Source organism: Schistocerca cancellata, chromosome 10 (genome assembly GCF_023864275.1).
Source record: "Schistocerca cancellata isolate TAMUIC-IGC-003103 chromosome 10, iqSchCanc2.1, whole genome shotgun sequence".
In the NCBI taxonomy this organism is placed as follows: domain Eukaryota; kingdom Metazoa; phylum Arthropoda; class Insecta; order Orthoptera; family Acrididae; genus Schistocerca; species Schistocerca cancellata.
Window position 1 is genome coordinate 170,620,867 of NC_064635.1, and position 12,627 is coordinate 170,633,493.

A 12,627-nucleotide genomic window follows, 5' to 3' on the forward strand; every position below is an offset into this window, starting at 1 on the left:
TTTAAAAGGACCTTTTTCATGTTTGAAATGTACTAACTCGTTTTTTCCTCACAGAAGGTCAACTTGTGTGTGTGGTTGCAACATTATGCTCCCATTGAGTAAATGTTTGTGGAAAGGGACATCTGTTGCACCACAGGACAGGGAGGAGGGTGCTTAGCTCGATACATTTTCTTTCTCTGGTAAGCACATTTACTGTTTTATACTTCTGGAATCTTGGTTTTTCATGTTGATTTTAAAAGGACCTTTTTCATGTTTGAAATGTACTAACTTGTTTTTTCCTCACAGCAGGTCAACTTGTGTGTGTGGTTGCAACATTATGCTCCCATTGAGTAAATGTTTGTGGAAAGGGACATCTGTTGCACCACAGGACAGGGAGGAGGGTGCTTAGCTCGATACATTTTCTTTCTCTGGTAAGCACATTTACTGTATTATACTTCTGGAATTTTGGTTTTTCATGTTGATTTTAAAAGGACCTTTTTAATGTTTGAAATGTACTAACTTCTTTTTTCCTCACAGCAGGTCAACTTGTGTGTGTGGTTGCAACATTACGCTCCCATTGAGTAAATTTATGTGGAAAGGGACATCTGTTGCACCACAGGACAGGGAGGAGGGTGCTTAGCTCGATACATTTTCTTTCTCCGGTAAGCACATTTACTGTTTTATACTTCTGGAATCTTGGTTTTTCATGTTGATTTTAAAAGGACCTTTTTCATGTTTGAAATGTACTAACTTGTTTTTTCCTCACTGCAGGTCAACTTGTGTGTGTGGTTGCAACATTACGCTCCCATTGAGTAAATGTTTGTGGAAAGGGACATCTGTTGCACCACAGGACAGGAAGGAGGGTGCTTAGCTCGATACATTTTCTTTCTCTGGTAAGCACATTTCTGTTTTTTACTTCTGGAATCTTGGTTTTTCATGTTGATTTTAAAAGGAACTTTTTCATGTTTGAAATGTACTAACTTGGTTTTTCCCCACAGCAGGTCAACTTGTGTTTGTGGTTGCAACATTATGCGCCCATTGTGTAAATGTTTGTGGAAAAGGACATCTGTTGCACCACAGGACAGGGAGGAGGGTGCTTAGCTCGATACATTTTCTTTCTGTGGTAAGCACATTTACTGTTTTTTATTTCTGGAATCTTGGTTTTTCATGTTGATTTTAAAAGGACCTTTTCCATGTCTGAAATGTACTAACTTGTTTTTTCCCCACAGCAGGTCAACTTGTGTTTGTGGTTGCAACATTATGCTCCCATTGAGTAAATGTTTGTGGAAATGGACATCTGTTGCCCCACAGGGTAGGGAGGAGGGTGGTTAGCTCGATACATGTTCTTTCTCTGGTAAGCATATTTACTGTGTTTTACTTCTGGAGTCTTGGTTTTTATGTTGATTTTTAAAGGACCTTTTTCATGTTTGAAATGTACTAACTCGTTTTTTCCTCACAGAAGGTCAACTTGTGTGTGTGGTTGCAACATTATGCTCCCATTGAGTAAATGTTTGTGGAAAGGGACATCTGCTGCACCACAGTCCAGGGAGGAGGGTGCTTAGCGCGATACATTTTCTTTCTCTGGTAAGCACATTTACTGTTTTATACTTCTGGAATCTTGGTTTTTCATGTTGATTTTAAAAGGACCTTTTTCATGTTTGAAATGTACTAACTTGTTTTTTCCTCACAGCAGGTCAACTTGTGTGTGTGGTTGCAACATTATGCTCCCATTGAGTAAATGTTTGTGGAAAGGGACATCTGTTGCACCACAGGACAGGGAGGAGGGTGCTTAGCTCGATACATTTTCTTTCTCTGGTAAGCATATTTACTGTTTTTTACTTCTGGAGTCTTGGTTTTTATGTTGATTTTAAAAGGACCTTTTTCATGTTTGAAATGTACTAACTCGTTTTTTCCTCACAGAAGGTCAACTTGTGTGTGTGGTTGCAACATTACGCTCCCATTGAGTAAATGTTTGTGGAAAGGGACATCTGTTGCACCACAGGACAGGGAGGAGGGTGCTTAGCTCGATACATTTTCTTTCTCTGGTAAGCACATTTACTGTTTTATACTTCTGGAATTTTGGTTTTTCATGTTGATTTTAAAGGGACCTATTTCATGTTTGAAATGTACTAACTCGCTTTTTCCCCACAGCAGGTCAACTTGTGTTTGTGGTTGCAACATTATGCGCCCATTGAGTAAATGTTTGTGGAAAGGGACATCTGTTGCACCACAGGACAGGGAGAAGGGTGCTTAGCTTGATACATTTTCGTTCTCTGGTAAGCACATTTACTGTTTTTTACTTCTGGAATCTTGGTTTTTCATGTTGATTTTAAAAGGACCTTTTCCATGTTTGAAATGTACTAACTTGTTTTTTCCCCACAGCAGGTCAACTTGTGTTTGTGGTTGCAACATTATGCTCCCATTGAGTAAATGTTTGTGGAAAGGGACATCTGTTGCACCACAGGACAGGGAGGAGGGTGCTTAGCTTGATACATTTTCTTTCTCTGGTAAGCACATTTACTGTTTTATACTTCTGGAATTTTGGTTTTTCATGTTGATTTTAAAAGGACCTTTTTCATGTTTGAAATGTACTAACTAGTTTTTTCCCCACAGCAGGTCAACTTGTGTTTGTGGTTGCAACATTATGCTCCCATTGAGTAAATGTTTGTGGAAAGGGACATCTGTTGCACCACAGGACAGGGAGGAGGGTGCTTAGCGCGATACATTTTCTTTCTCTGGTAAGCACATTTACTGTTTAATACTTCCGGAATTTTCGTTTTTCATGTTGATTTTAAAAGGACCTTTTTAATGTTTGAAATGTACTAACTTCTTTTTTCCTCACAGCAGGTCAACTTGTGTGTGTGGTTGCAACATTACGCTCCCATTGAGTAAATTTTTGTGGAAAGGGACATCTGTTGCACCACAGGACAGGGAGGAGGGTGCTTAGCTCGATACATTTTCTTTCTCTGGTAGGCGCATTTACTGTTTTATACTTCTGGAATCTTGGTTTTTCATGTTGATTTTAAAAGGACCTTTTTCATGTTTGAAATGTACTAACTTGTTTTTTCCTCACAGCAGGTCAATTTGTGTGTGTGGTTGCAACATTACGCTCCCATTGAGTAAATGTTTGTCGAAAGGGACAGCTGTTGCACCACAGGGCAGGGAGGAGGGTGCTGAGCTCAATACATTTTCTTTCTTTGGTAAGCAATTTTTCTGTTTTATACTTTTGGAATTTTGGTTTTTCATGTTGTTTTTAAAAAGACCTTTTTCATGTTTGAAATGTACTAACTCGTTTTTTCCTCACAGAAGGTCAACTTGTGTGTGTGGTTGCAACATTATGCTCCCATTGAGTAAATGTTTGTCGCAAGGGACATCTGTTGCCCCACAGGGTAGGGAGGAGGGTGCTTAGCTCGATACATTTTCTTTCTCTGGTAAGCACATTTACTGTTTTATACTTCTGGAATCTTGGTTTTTCATGTTGATTTTAAAAGGAACTTTTTCATGTTTGAAATGTACTAACTTGTTTTTTCGTCACAACAGGTCAACTTGTGTGTGTGGTTGCAACATTACGCCCCCATTGAGTAAATGTTTGTGGAAAGGGACATCTGTTGCACCACAGGACAGGGAGGAGGGTGCTTAGCTCGGTACATTTTCTTTCTCTGGTAAGCACATTTACTGTTTTATACTTCTGGAATCTTGGTTTTTCATGTTGATTTTAAAAGGACCTTTTTCATGTTTGAAATGTACTAACTTGTTTTTTCCTCACAGCAGGTCAACTTGTGTGTGTGGTTGCAACATTACGCTCCCATTGAGTAAATGTTTGTGGAAAGGGACATCTGTTGCACCACAGGGCAGGGAGGAGGGTGGTGAGCTCGATACATTTTCTTTCTCTGGTAAGCAATTTTTCTGTTTTATACTTTTGGAATTTTGGTTTTTCATGTTGATTTTAAAAAGACCTTCTTCATGTTTGAAATGTACTAACTCGTTTTTTCCTCACAGAAGGTCAACTTGTGTGTGTGGTTGCAACATTACGCTCCCATTGAGTAAATGTTTGTGGAAAGGGACGTTTGTTGCACCACAGGACAGGGAGGAGGGTGCTTAGCTCGATACATTTTGTTTCTCTGGTAAGCGCATTTACTGTTTGATACTTCTGGAATTTTGGTTTTTCATGTTGATTTTAAAAGGACCTTTTACATGTTTGAAATGTACTAACTTGTTTTTTCCTCACAGCAGGTCAACTTGTGTGTGTGGTTGCAACATTACGCTCCCATTGAGTAAATGTTTGTGGAAAGGGACATCTGTTGCACCACAGGACAGGGAGGAGGGTGCTTAGCTCGATACATTTTCTTTCTCTGGTAAGCAATTTTTCTGTTTTATACTTTTGGAATTTTGGTTTTTCATGTAGATTTTTAAAAGACCTTTTTCATGTTTGAAATGTACTAACTCGTTTTTTCCTCACAGCAGATCATCTTGTGTGTGTGATTGCAACATTACGCTCCCATTGAGTAAATGTTTGTCGAAAGGGACATCTGTTGCACCACATGGCAGATAGGAGGGTGCTTAGCTCGATACATTTTCTTGGTCTGGTAAGCAAATTTTCTGGTTTATACTTTTGGAATTTTGGTTTTTCATGTAGATTTTTAAAAGACCTTTTTCATGTTTGAAATGTACTAACCCGTTTTTTCCTCACAGCAGATCATCTTGTGTGTGTGATTGCAACATTACTCTCCCATTGAGTAAATGTTTGTCGAAAGGGACATCTGTTGCACCACAGGGCAGGGAGGAAGATGCTTAGCTCGATACATTTTCTTTCTCTGGTAAGCAATTTTTCTGTTTTATACTTATGGAATTTTGGTTTTTCATGTTGATTTTAAAAAGACCTTTTTCATGTTTGAAATGTACTAACTCGTTTTTTCCTCACAGCAGATCAACTTGTGTGTGTGGTTGCAACATTACGCTCCCATTCAGTAAATGTTTGTCGAAAGGGACATCTGTTGCACCACAGGGCAGGGAGGAGGATGCTGAGCTCGATACATTTTCTTTCTCTGGTAAGCAATTTTTCTGTTTTATACTTTTGGAATTTTGGTTTTTCATGTTGATTTTAAAAAGACCTTTTTCATGTTTGAAATGTACTAACTCGTTTTTTCCTCACAGCAGGTCAACTTGTGTGTGTGGTTGCAACATTACGCTCCCATTGAGTAAATGTTTGTGGAAAGGGACATCTGTTGCACCACAGGGCAGGGAGGAGGATGCTTAGCTCGATACATTTTCTTTCTCTGGTAAGCAATTTTTCTGTTTTATACTTTTGGAATTTTGGTTTTTCATGTTGATTTTAAAAAGACCTTTTTCATGTTTGAAATGTACTAACTCGTTTTTTCCTCACAGCAGGTCAACTTGTGTGTGTGGTTGCAACATTACGCTCCCATTGAGTAAATGTTTGTGGAAAGGGACATCTGTTGCACCACAGGACAGGGAGGAGGGTGCTTAGCTCGATACATTTTCTTTCTCTGGTAAGCAATTTTTCTGTTTTATACTTTTGGAATTTTGGTTTTTCATGTAGATTTTTAAAAGACCTTTTTCATGTTTGAAATGTACTAACTCGTTTTTTCCTCACAGCAGATCATCTTGTGTGTGTGATTGCAACATTACCCTCCCATTGAGTAAATGTTTGTCGAAAGGGACATCTGTTGCACCACATGGCAGAGAGGAGGGTGCTTAGCTCGATACATTTTCTTGGTCTGGTAAGCAATTTTTCTGGTTTATACTTTTGGAATTTTGGTTTTTCATGTAGATTTTTAAAAGACCTTTTTCATGTTTGAAATGTACTAACTCGTTTTTTCCTCACAGCAGATCATCTTGTGTGTGTCATTGCAACATTACGCTCCCAATGAGTAAATGTTTGTCGAAAGGGACATCTGTTGCACCACAGGGCAGGGAGGAGGATGCTTAGCTCGATACATTTTCTTTCTCTGGTAAGCAATTTTTCTGTTTTATACTTTTGGAATTTTGGTTTTTCATGTTGATTTTAAAAAGACCTTTTTCATGTTAGAAATGTACTAACTCGTTTTTTCCGCACAGCAGATCAACTTGTGTGTGTGGTTGCAACATTAGGCTCCCATTCAGTAAATGTTTGTCGAAAGGGACATCTGTTGCACCACAGGGCAGATAGGAGGGTGCTGAGCTCGATACATTTTCATTCTCTGGTAAGCAATTTTTCTGTTTTATACTTTTGGTTTTTCATGTTGATTTTAAAAAGACCTTTTTCATGTTTGAAATGTACTAACTCGTTTTTTCCTCACAGCAGATCATCTTGTGTGTGTGATTGCAACATTACGCTCCCATTGAGTAAATGTTTGTCGAAAGGGACATCTGTTGCACCACAGGGCAGGGAGGAGGATGCTTAGCTCGATACATTTTCTTTCTCTGGTAAGCAATTTTTCTGTTTTATACTTTTGGAATTTTGGTTTTTCATGTTGATTTTAAAAAGACCTTTTTCATGTTAGAAATGTACTAACTCGTTTTTTCCGCACAGCAGATCAACTTGTGTGTGTGGTTGCAACATTAGGCTCCCATTCAGTAAATGTTTGTCGAAAGGGACATCTGTTGCACCACAGGGCAGATAGGAGGGTGCTGAGCTCGATACATTTTCATTCTCTGGTAAGCAATTTTTCTGTTTTATACTTTTGGTTTTTCATGTTGATTTTAAAAAGACCTTTTTCATGTTTGAAATGTACTAACTCGTTTTTTCCTCACAGCAGATCATCTTGTGTGTGTGATTGCAACATTACGCTCCCATTGAGTAAATGTTTGTCGAAAGGGACATCTGTTGCACCACAGGGCAGGGAGGAGGATGCTTAGCTCGATACATTTTCTTTCTCTGGTAAGCAATTTTTCTGTTTTATACTTTTGGAATTTTGGTTTTTCATGTTGATTTTAAAAAGACCTTTTTCATGTTAGAAATGTACTAACTCGTTTTTTCCGCACAGCAGATCAACTTGTGTGTGTGGTTGCAACATTAGGCTCCCATTCAGTAAATGTTTGTCGAAAGGGACATCTGTTGCACCACAGGGCAGATAGGAGGGTGCTGAGCTCGATACATTTTCATTCTCTGGTAAGCAATTTTTCTGTTTTATACTTTTGGTTTTTCATGTTGATTTTAAAAAGACCTTTTTCATGTTTGAAATGTACTAACTCGTTTTTTCCTCACAGAAGGTCAACTTGTGTGTGTGGTTGCAACATTACGCTCCCATTGAGTAAATGTTTGTGGAAAGGGGCATCTGTTGCACCACAGGACAGGGAAGAGGGTGCTTAGCTCGATACATTTTCTTTATCTGGTAAGCACATTTACTGTTTTATACTTTTGGAATTTTGGTTTTCATGTTGATTTTAAAAAGACCATTTTCATGTTTGAAATTTACTAACTCGTTTTTTCCTCACAGCAGATCAACTTGTTATTGTGGTTGCAACATTACGCTCCCATTGAGTAAATGTTTGTCGAAAGGGACATCTGTTGCACCACAGGGCAGGGAGGAGGTTGCTGAGCTCGATACATTTTCTTTCTCTGGTAAGCAATTTTTCTGTTTTATACATTTGGAATTTTGGTTTTTCATGTTGATTTTAAAAAGATCTTTTTCATGTTTGAAATGTACTAACTCGTTTTTTCCTCACAGCAGATCAACTTGTGTGTGTGGTTGCAACATTACGCTCCCATTGAGTAAATGTTTGTGTAAAGGGACATCTGTTGTACCACAGGGCAGGGAGGAGGGTGGTGAGCTCGATACATTTTCTTTCTCTGGTAAGTAATTTTTCCGTTTTATACTTTTGGAATTTTGGTTTTTCATGTTGATTTTAAAAAGATCTTTTTCATGTTTGAAATGTACTAACTCGTTTTTTCCTCACAGAAGGTCAACTTGTGTGTGTGGTTGCAACATTACGCTCCCATTGAGTAAATGTTTGTCGAAAGGGACATCTGTTGCACCACAGGGCAGGGAGGAGGGTGGTGAGCTCGATACATTTTCTTTCTCCGGTAAGCAATTTTTCTGTTTTATACTTTTGGAATTTTGGTTTTTCATGTTGATTTTAAAAAGATCTTTTTCATGTTTGAAATGTACTAACTCGTTTTTTCCTCACAGAAGGTCAACTTGTGTGTGTGGTTGCAACATTACGCTCCCATTGAGTAAATGTTTGTCGAAAGGGACATCTGTTGCACCACAGGGCAGGGAGGAGGATGCTGAGCTCGATACATTTTCTTTCTCTGGTAAGCAATTTTTCTGTTTTATACTTTTGGAATTTTGGTTTTTCATGTTGATTTTAAAAAGATCTTTTTCATGTTTGAAATGTACTAACTCGTTTTTTCCTCACAGAAGGTCAACTTGTGTGTGTGGTTGCAACATTACGCTCCCATTGAGTAAATGTTTGTGTAAAGGGACATCTGTTGTACCACAGGGCAGGGAGGAGGGTGGTGAGCTCGATACATTTTCTTTCTCTGGTAAGTAATTTTTCCGTTTTATACTTTTGGAATTTTGGTTTTTCATGTTGATTTTAAAAAGATCTTTTTCATGTTTGAAATGTACTAACTCGTTTTTTCTTCACAGAAGGTCAACTTGTGTGTGTGGTTGCAACATTACGCTCCCATTGAGTAAATGTTTGTGTAAAGGGACATCTGTGGCACCACAGGGCAGGGAGGAGGGTGGTGAGCTCGATACATTTTCTTTCTCTGGTAAGCAATTTTTCTGTTTTATACTTTTGGAATTTTGGTTTTTCATGTTGATTTTAAAAAGATCTTTTTCATGTTTGAAATGTACTAACTCGTTTTTTCCTCACAGAAGGTCAACTTGTGTGTGTGGTTGCAACATTACGCTCCCATTGAGTAAATGTTTGTCGAAAGGGACATCTGTTGCACCACAGGGCAGGGAGGAGGATGCTGAGCTCGATACATTTTCTTTCTCTGGTAAGCAATTTTTCTGTTTTATACTTTTGGAATTTTGGTTTTTCATGTTGATTTTAAAAAGATTTTTTTCATGTTTGAAATGTACTAACTCGTTTTTTCCTCACAGAAGGTCAACTTGTGTGTGTGGTTGCAACATTACGCTCCCATTGAGTAAATGTTTGTGTAAAGGGACATCTGTTGTACCACAGGGCAGGGAGGAGGGTGGTGAGCTCGATACATTTTCTTTCTCTGGTAAGCAATTTTTCTGTTTTATACTTTTGGAATTTTGGTTTTTCATGTTGATTTTAAAAAGATCTTTTTCATGTTTGAAATGTACTAACTCGTTTTTTCCTCACAGAAGGTCAACTTGTGTGTGTGGTTGCAACATTACGCTCCCATTGAGTAAATGTTTGTGTAAAGGGACATCTGTTGTACCACAGGGCAGGGAGGAGGGTGGTGAGCTCGATACATTTTCTTTCTCTGGTAAGCAATTTTTGTGTTTTATACTTTTGGAATTTTGGTTTTTCATGTTGATTTTAAAAAGATCTTTTTCATGTTTGAAATGTACTAACTCGTTTTTTCCTCACAGAAGGTCAACTTGTGTGTGTGGTTGCAACATTACGCTCCCATTGAGTAAATGTTTGTCGAAAGGGACATCTGTTGCACCACAGGGCAGGGAGGAGGATGCTGAGCTCGATACATTTTCTTTCTCTGGTAAGCTATTTTTCTGTTTTATACTTTTGGAATTTTGGTTTTTCATGTTGATTTTAAAAAGATCTTTTTCATGTTTGAAATGTACTAACTCGTTTTTTCCTCACAGAAGGTCAACTTGTGTGTGTGGTTGCAACATTACGCTCCCATTGAGTAAATGTTTGTGTAAAGGGACATCTGTTGTACCACAGGGCAGGGAGGAGGGTGGTGAGCTCGATACATTTTCTTTCTCTGGTAAGTAATTTTTCCGTTTTATACTTTTGGAATTTTGGTTTTTCATGTTGATTTTAAAAAGATCTTTTTCATGTTTGAAATGTACTAACTCGTTTTTTCCTCACAGAAGGTCAACTTGTGTGTGTGGTTGCAACATTACGCTCCCATTGAGTAAATGTTTGTGTAAAGGGACATCTGTTGTACCACAGGGCAGGGAGGAGGGTGGTGAGCTCGATACATTTTCTTTCTCTGGTAAGTAATTTTTCCGTTTTATACTTTTGGAATTTTGGTTTTTCATGTTGATTTTAAAAAGATCTTTTTCATGTTTGAAATGTACTAACTCGTTTTTTCCTCACAGAAGGTCATCTTGTGTGTGTGGTTGCAACATTACGCTCCCATTGAGTAAATGTTTGTGTAAAGGGACATCTGTTGCACCACAGGGCAGGGAGGAGGGTGGTGAGCTCGATACATTTTCTTTCTCTGGTAAGCAATTTTTGTGTTTTATACTTTTGGAATTTTGGTTTTTCATGTTGATTTTAAAAAGATCTTTTTCATGTTTGAAATGTACTAACTCGTTTTTTCCTCACAGAAGGTCATCTTGTGTGTGTGGTTGCAACATTACGCTCCCATTGAGTAAATGTTTGTGGAAAGGGACATCTGTTGCACCACAGGGCAGGGAGGAGGATGCTTAGCTCGATACATTTTCTTTCTCTGGTAAGCAATTTTTCTGTTTTATACTTTTGGAATTTTGGTTTTTCATGTTGATTTTAAAAAGACCTTTTTCATGTTTGAAATGTACTAACTCGTTTTTTCCTCACAGCAGGTCAACTTGTGTGTGTGGTTGCAACATTACGCTCCCATTGAGTAAATGTTTGTGGAAAGGGACATCTGTTGCACCACAGGACAGGGAGGAGGGTGCTTAGCTCGATACATTTTCTTTCTCTGGTAAGCAATTTTTCTGTTTTATACTTTTGGAATTTTGGTTTTTCATGTAGATTTTTAAAAGACCTTTTTCATGTTTGAAATGTACTAACTCGTTTTTTCCTCACAGCAGATCATCTTGTGTGTGTGATTGCAACATTACGCTCCCATTGAGTAAATGTTTGTCGAAAGGGACATCTGTTGCACCACATGGCAGAGAGGAGGGTGCTTAGCTCGATACATTTTCTTGGTCTGGTAAGCAATTTTTCTGGTTTATACTTTTGGAATTTTGGTTTTTCATGTAGATTTTTAAAAGACCTTTTTCATGTTTGAAATGTACTAACTCGTTTTTTCCTCACAGCAGATCATCTTGTGTGTGTCATTGCAACATTACGCTCCCAATGAGTAAATGTTTGTCGAAAGGGACATCTGTTGCACCACAGGGCAGGGAGGAGGATGCTTAGCTCGATACATTTTCTTTCTCTGGTAAGCAATTTTTCTGTTTTATACTTTTGGAATTTTGGTTTTTCATGTTGATTTTAAAAAGACCTTTTTCATGTTAGAAATGTACTAACTCGTTTTTTCCGCACAGCAGATCAACTTGTGTGTGTGGTTGCAACATTAGGCTCCCATTCAGTAAATGTTTGTCGAAAGGGACATCTGTTGCACCACAGGGCAGATAGGAGGGTGCTGAGCTCGATACATTTTCATTCTCTGGTAAGCAATTTTTCTGTTTTATACTTTTGGTTTTTCATGTTGATTTTAAAAAGACCTTTTTCATGTTTGAAATGTACTAACTCGTTTTTTCCTCACAGCAGATCATCTTGTGTGTGTGATTGCAACATTACGCTCCCATTGAGTAAATGTTTGTCGAAAGGGACATCTGTTGCACCACAGGGCAGGGAGGAGGATGCTTAGCTCGATACATTTTCTTTCTCTGGTAAGCAATTTTTCTGTTTTATACTTTTGGAATTTTGGTTTTTCATGTTGATTTTAAAAAGACCTTTTTCATGTTAGAAATGTACTAACTCGTTTTTTCCGCACAGCAGATCAACTTGTGTGTGTGGTTGCAACATTAGGCTCCCATTCAGTAAATGTTTGTCGAAAGGGACATCTGTTGCACCACAGGGCAGATAGGAGGGTGCTGAGCTCGATACATTTTCATTCTCTGGTAAGCAATTTTTCTGTTTTATACTTTTGGTTTTTCATGTTGATTTTAAAAAGACCTTTTTCATGTTTGAAATGTACTAACTCGTTTTTTCCTCACAGCAGATCATCTTGTGTGTGTGATTGCAACATTACGCTCCCATTGAGTAAATGTTTGTCGAAAGGGACATCTGTTGCACCACAGGGCAGGGAGGAGGATGCTTAGCTCGATACATTTTCTTTCTCTGGTAAGCAATTTTTCTGTTTTATACTTTTGGAATTTTGGTTTTTCATGTTGATTTTAAAAAGACCTTTTTCATGTTAGAAATGTACTAACTCGTTTTTTCCGCACAGCAGATCAACTTGTGTGTGTGGTTGCAACATTAGGCTCCCATTCAGTAAATGTTTGTCGAAAGGGACATCTGTTGCACCACAGGGCAGATAGGAGGGTGCTGAGCTCGATACATTTTCATTCTCTGGTAAGCAATTTTTCTGTTTTATACTTTTGGTTTTTCATGTTGATTTTAAAAAGACCTTTTTCATGTTTGAAATGTACTAACTCGTTTTTTCCTCACAGAAGGTCAACTTGTGTGTGTGGTTGCAACATTACGCTCCCATTGAGTAAATGTTTGTGGAAAGGGGCATCTGTTGCACCACAGGACAGGGAAGAGGGTGCTTAGCTCGATACATTTTCTTTATCTGGTAAGCACATTTACTGTTTTATACTT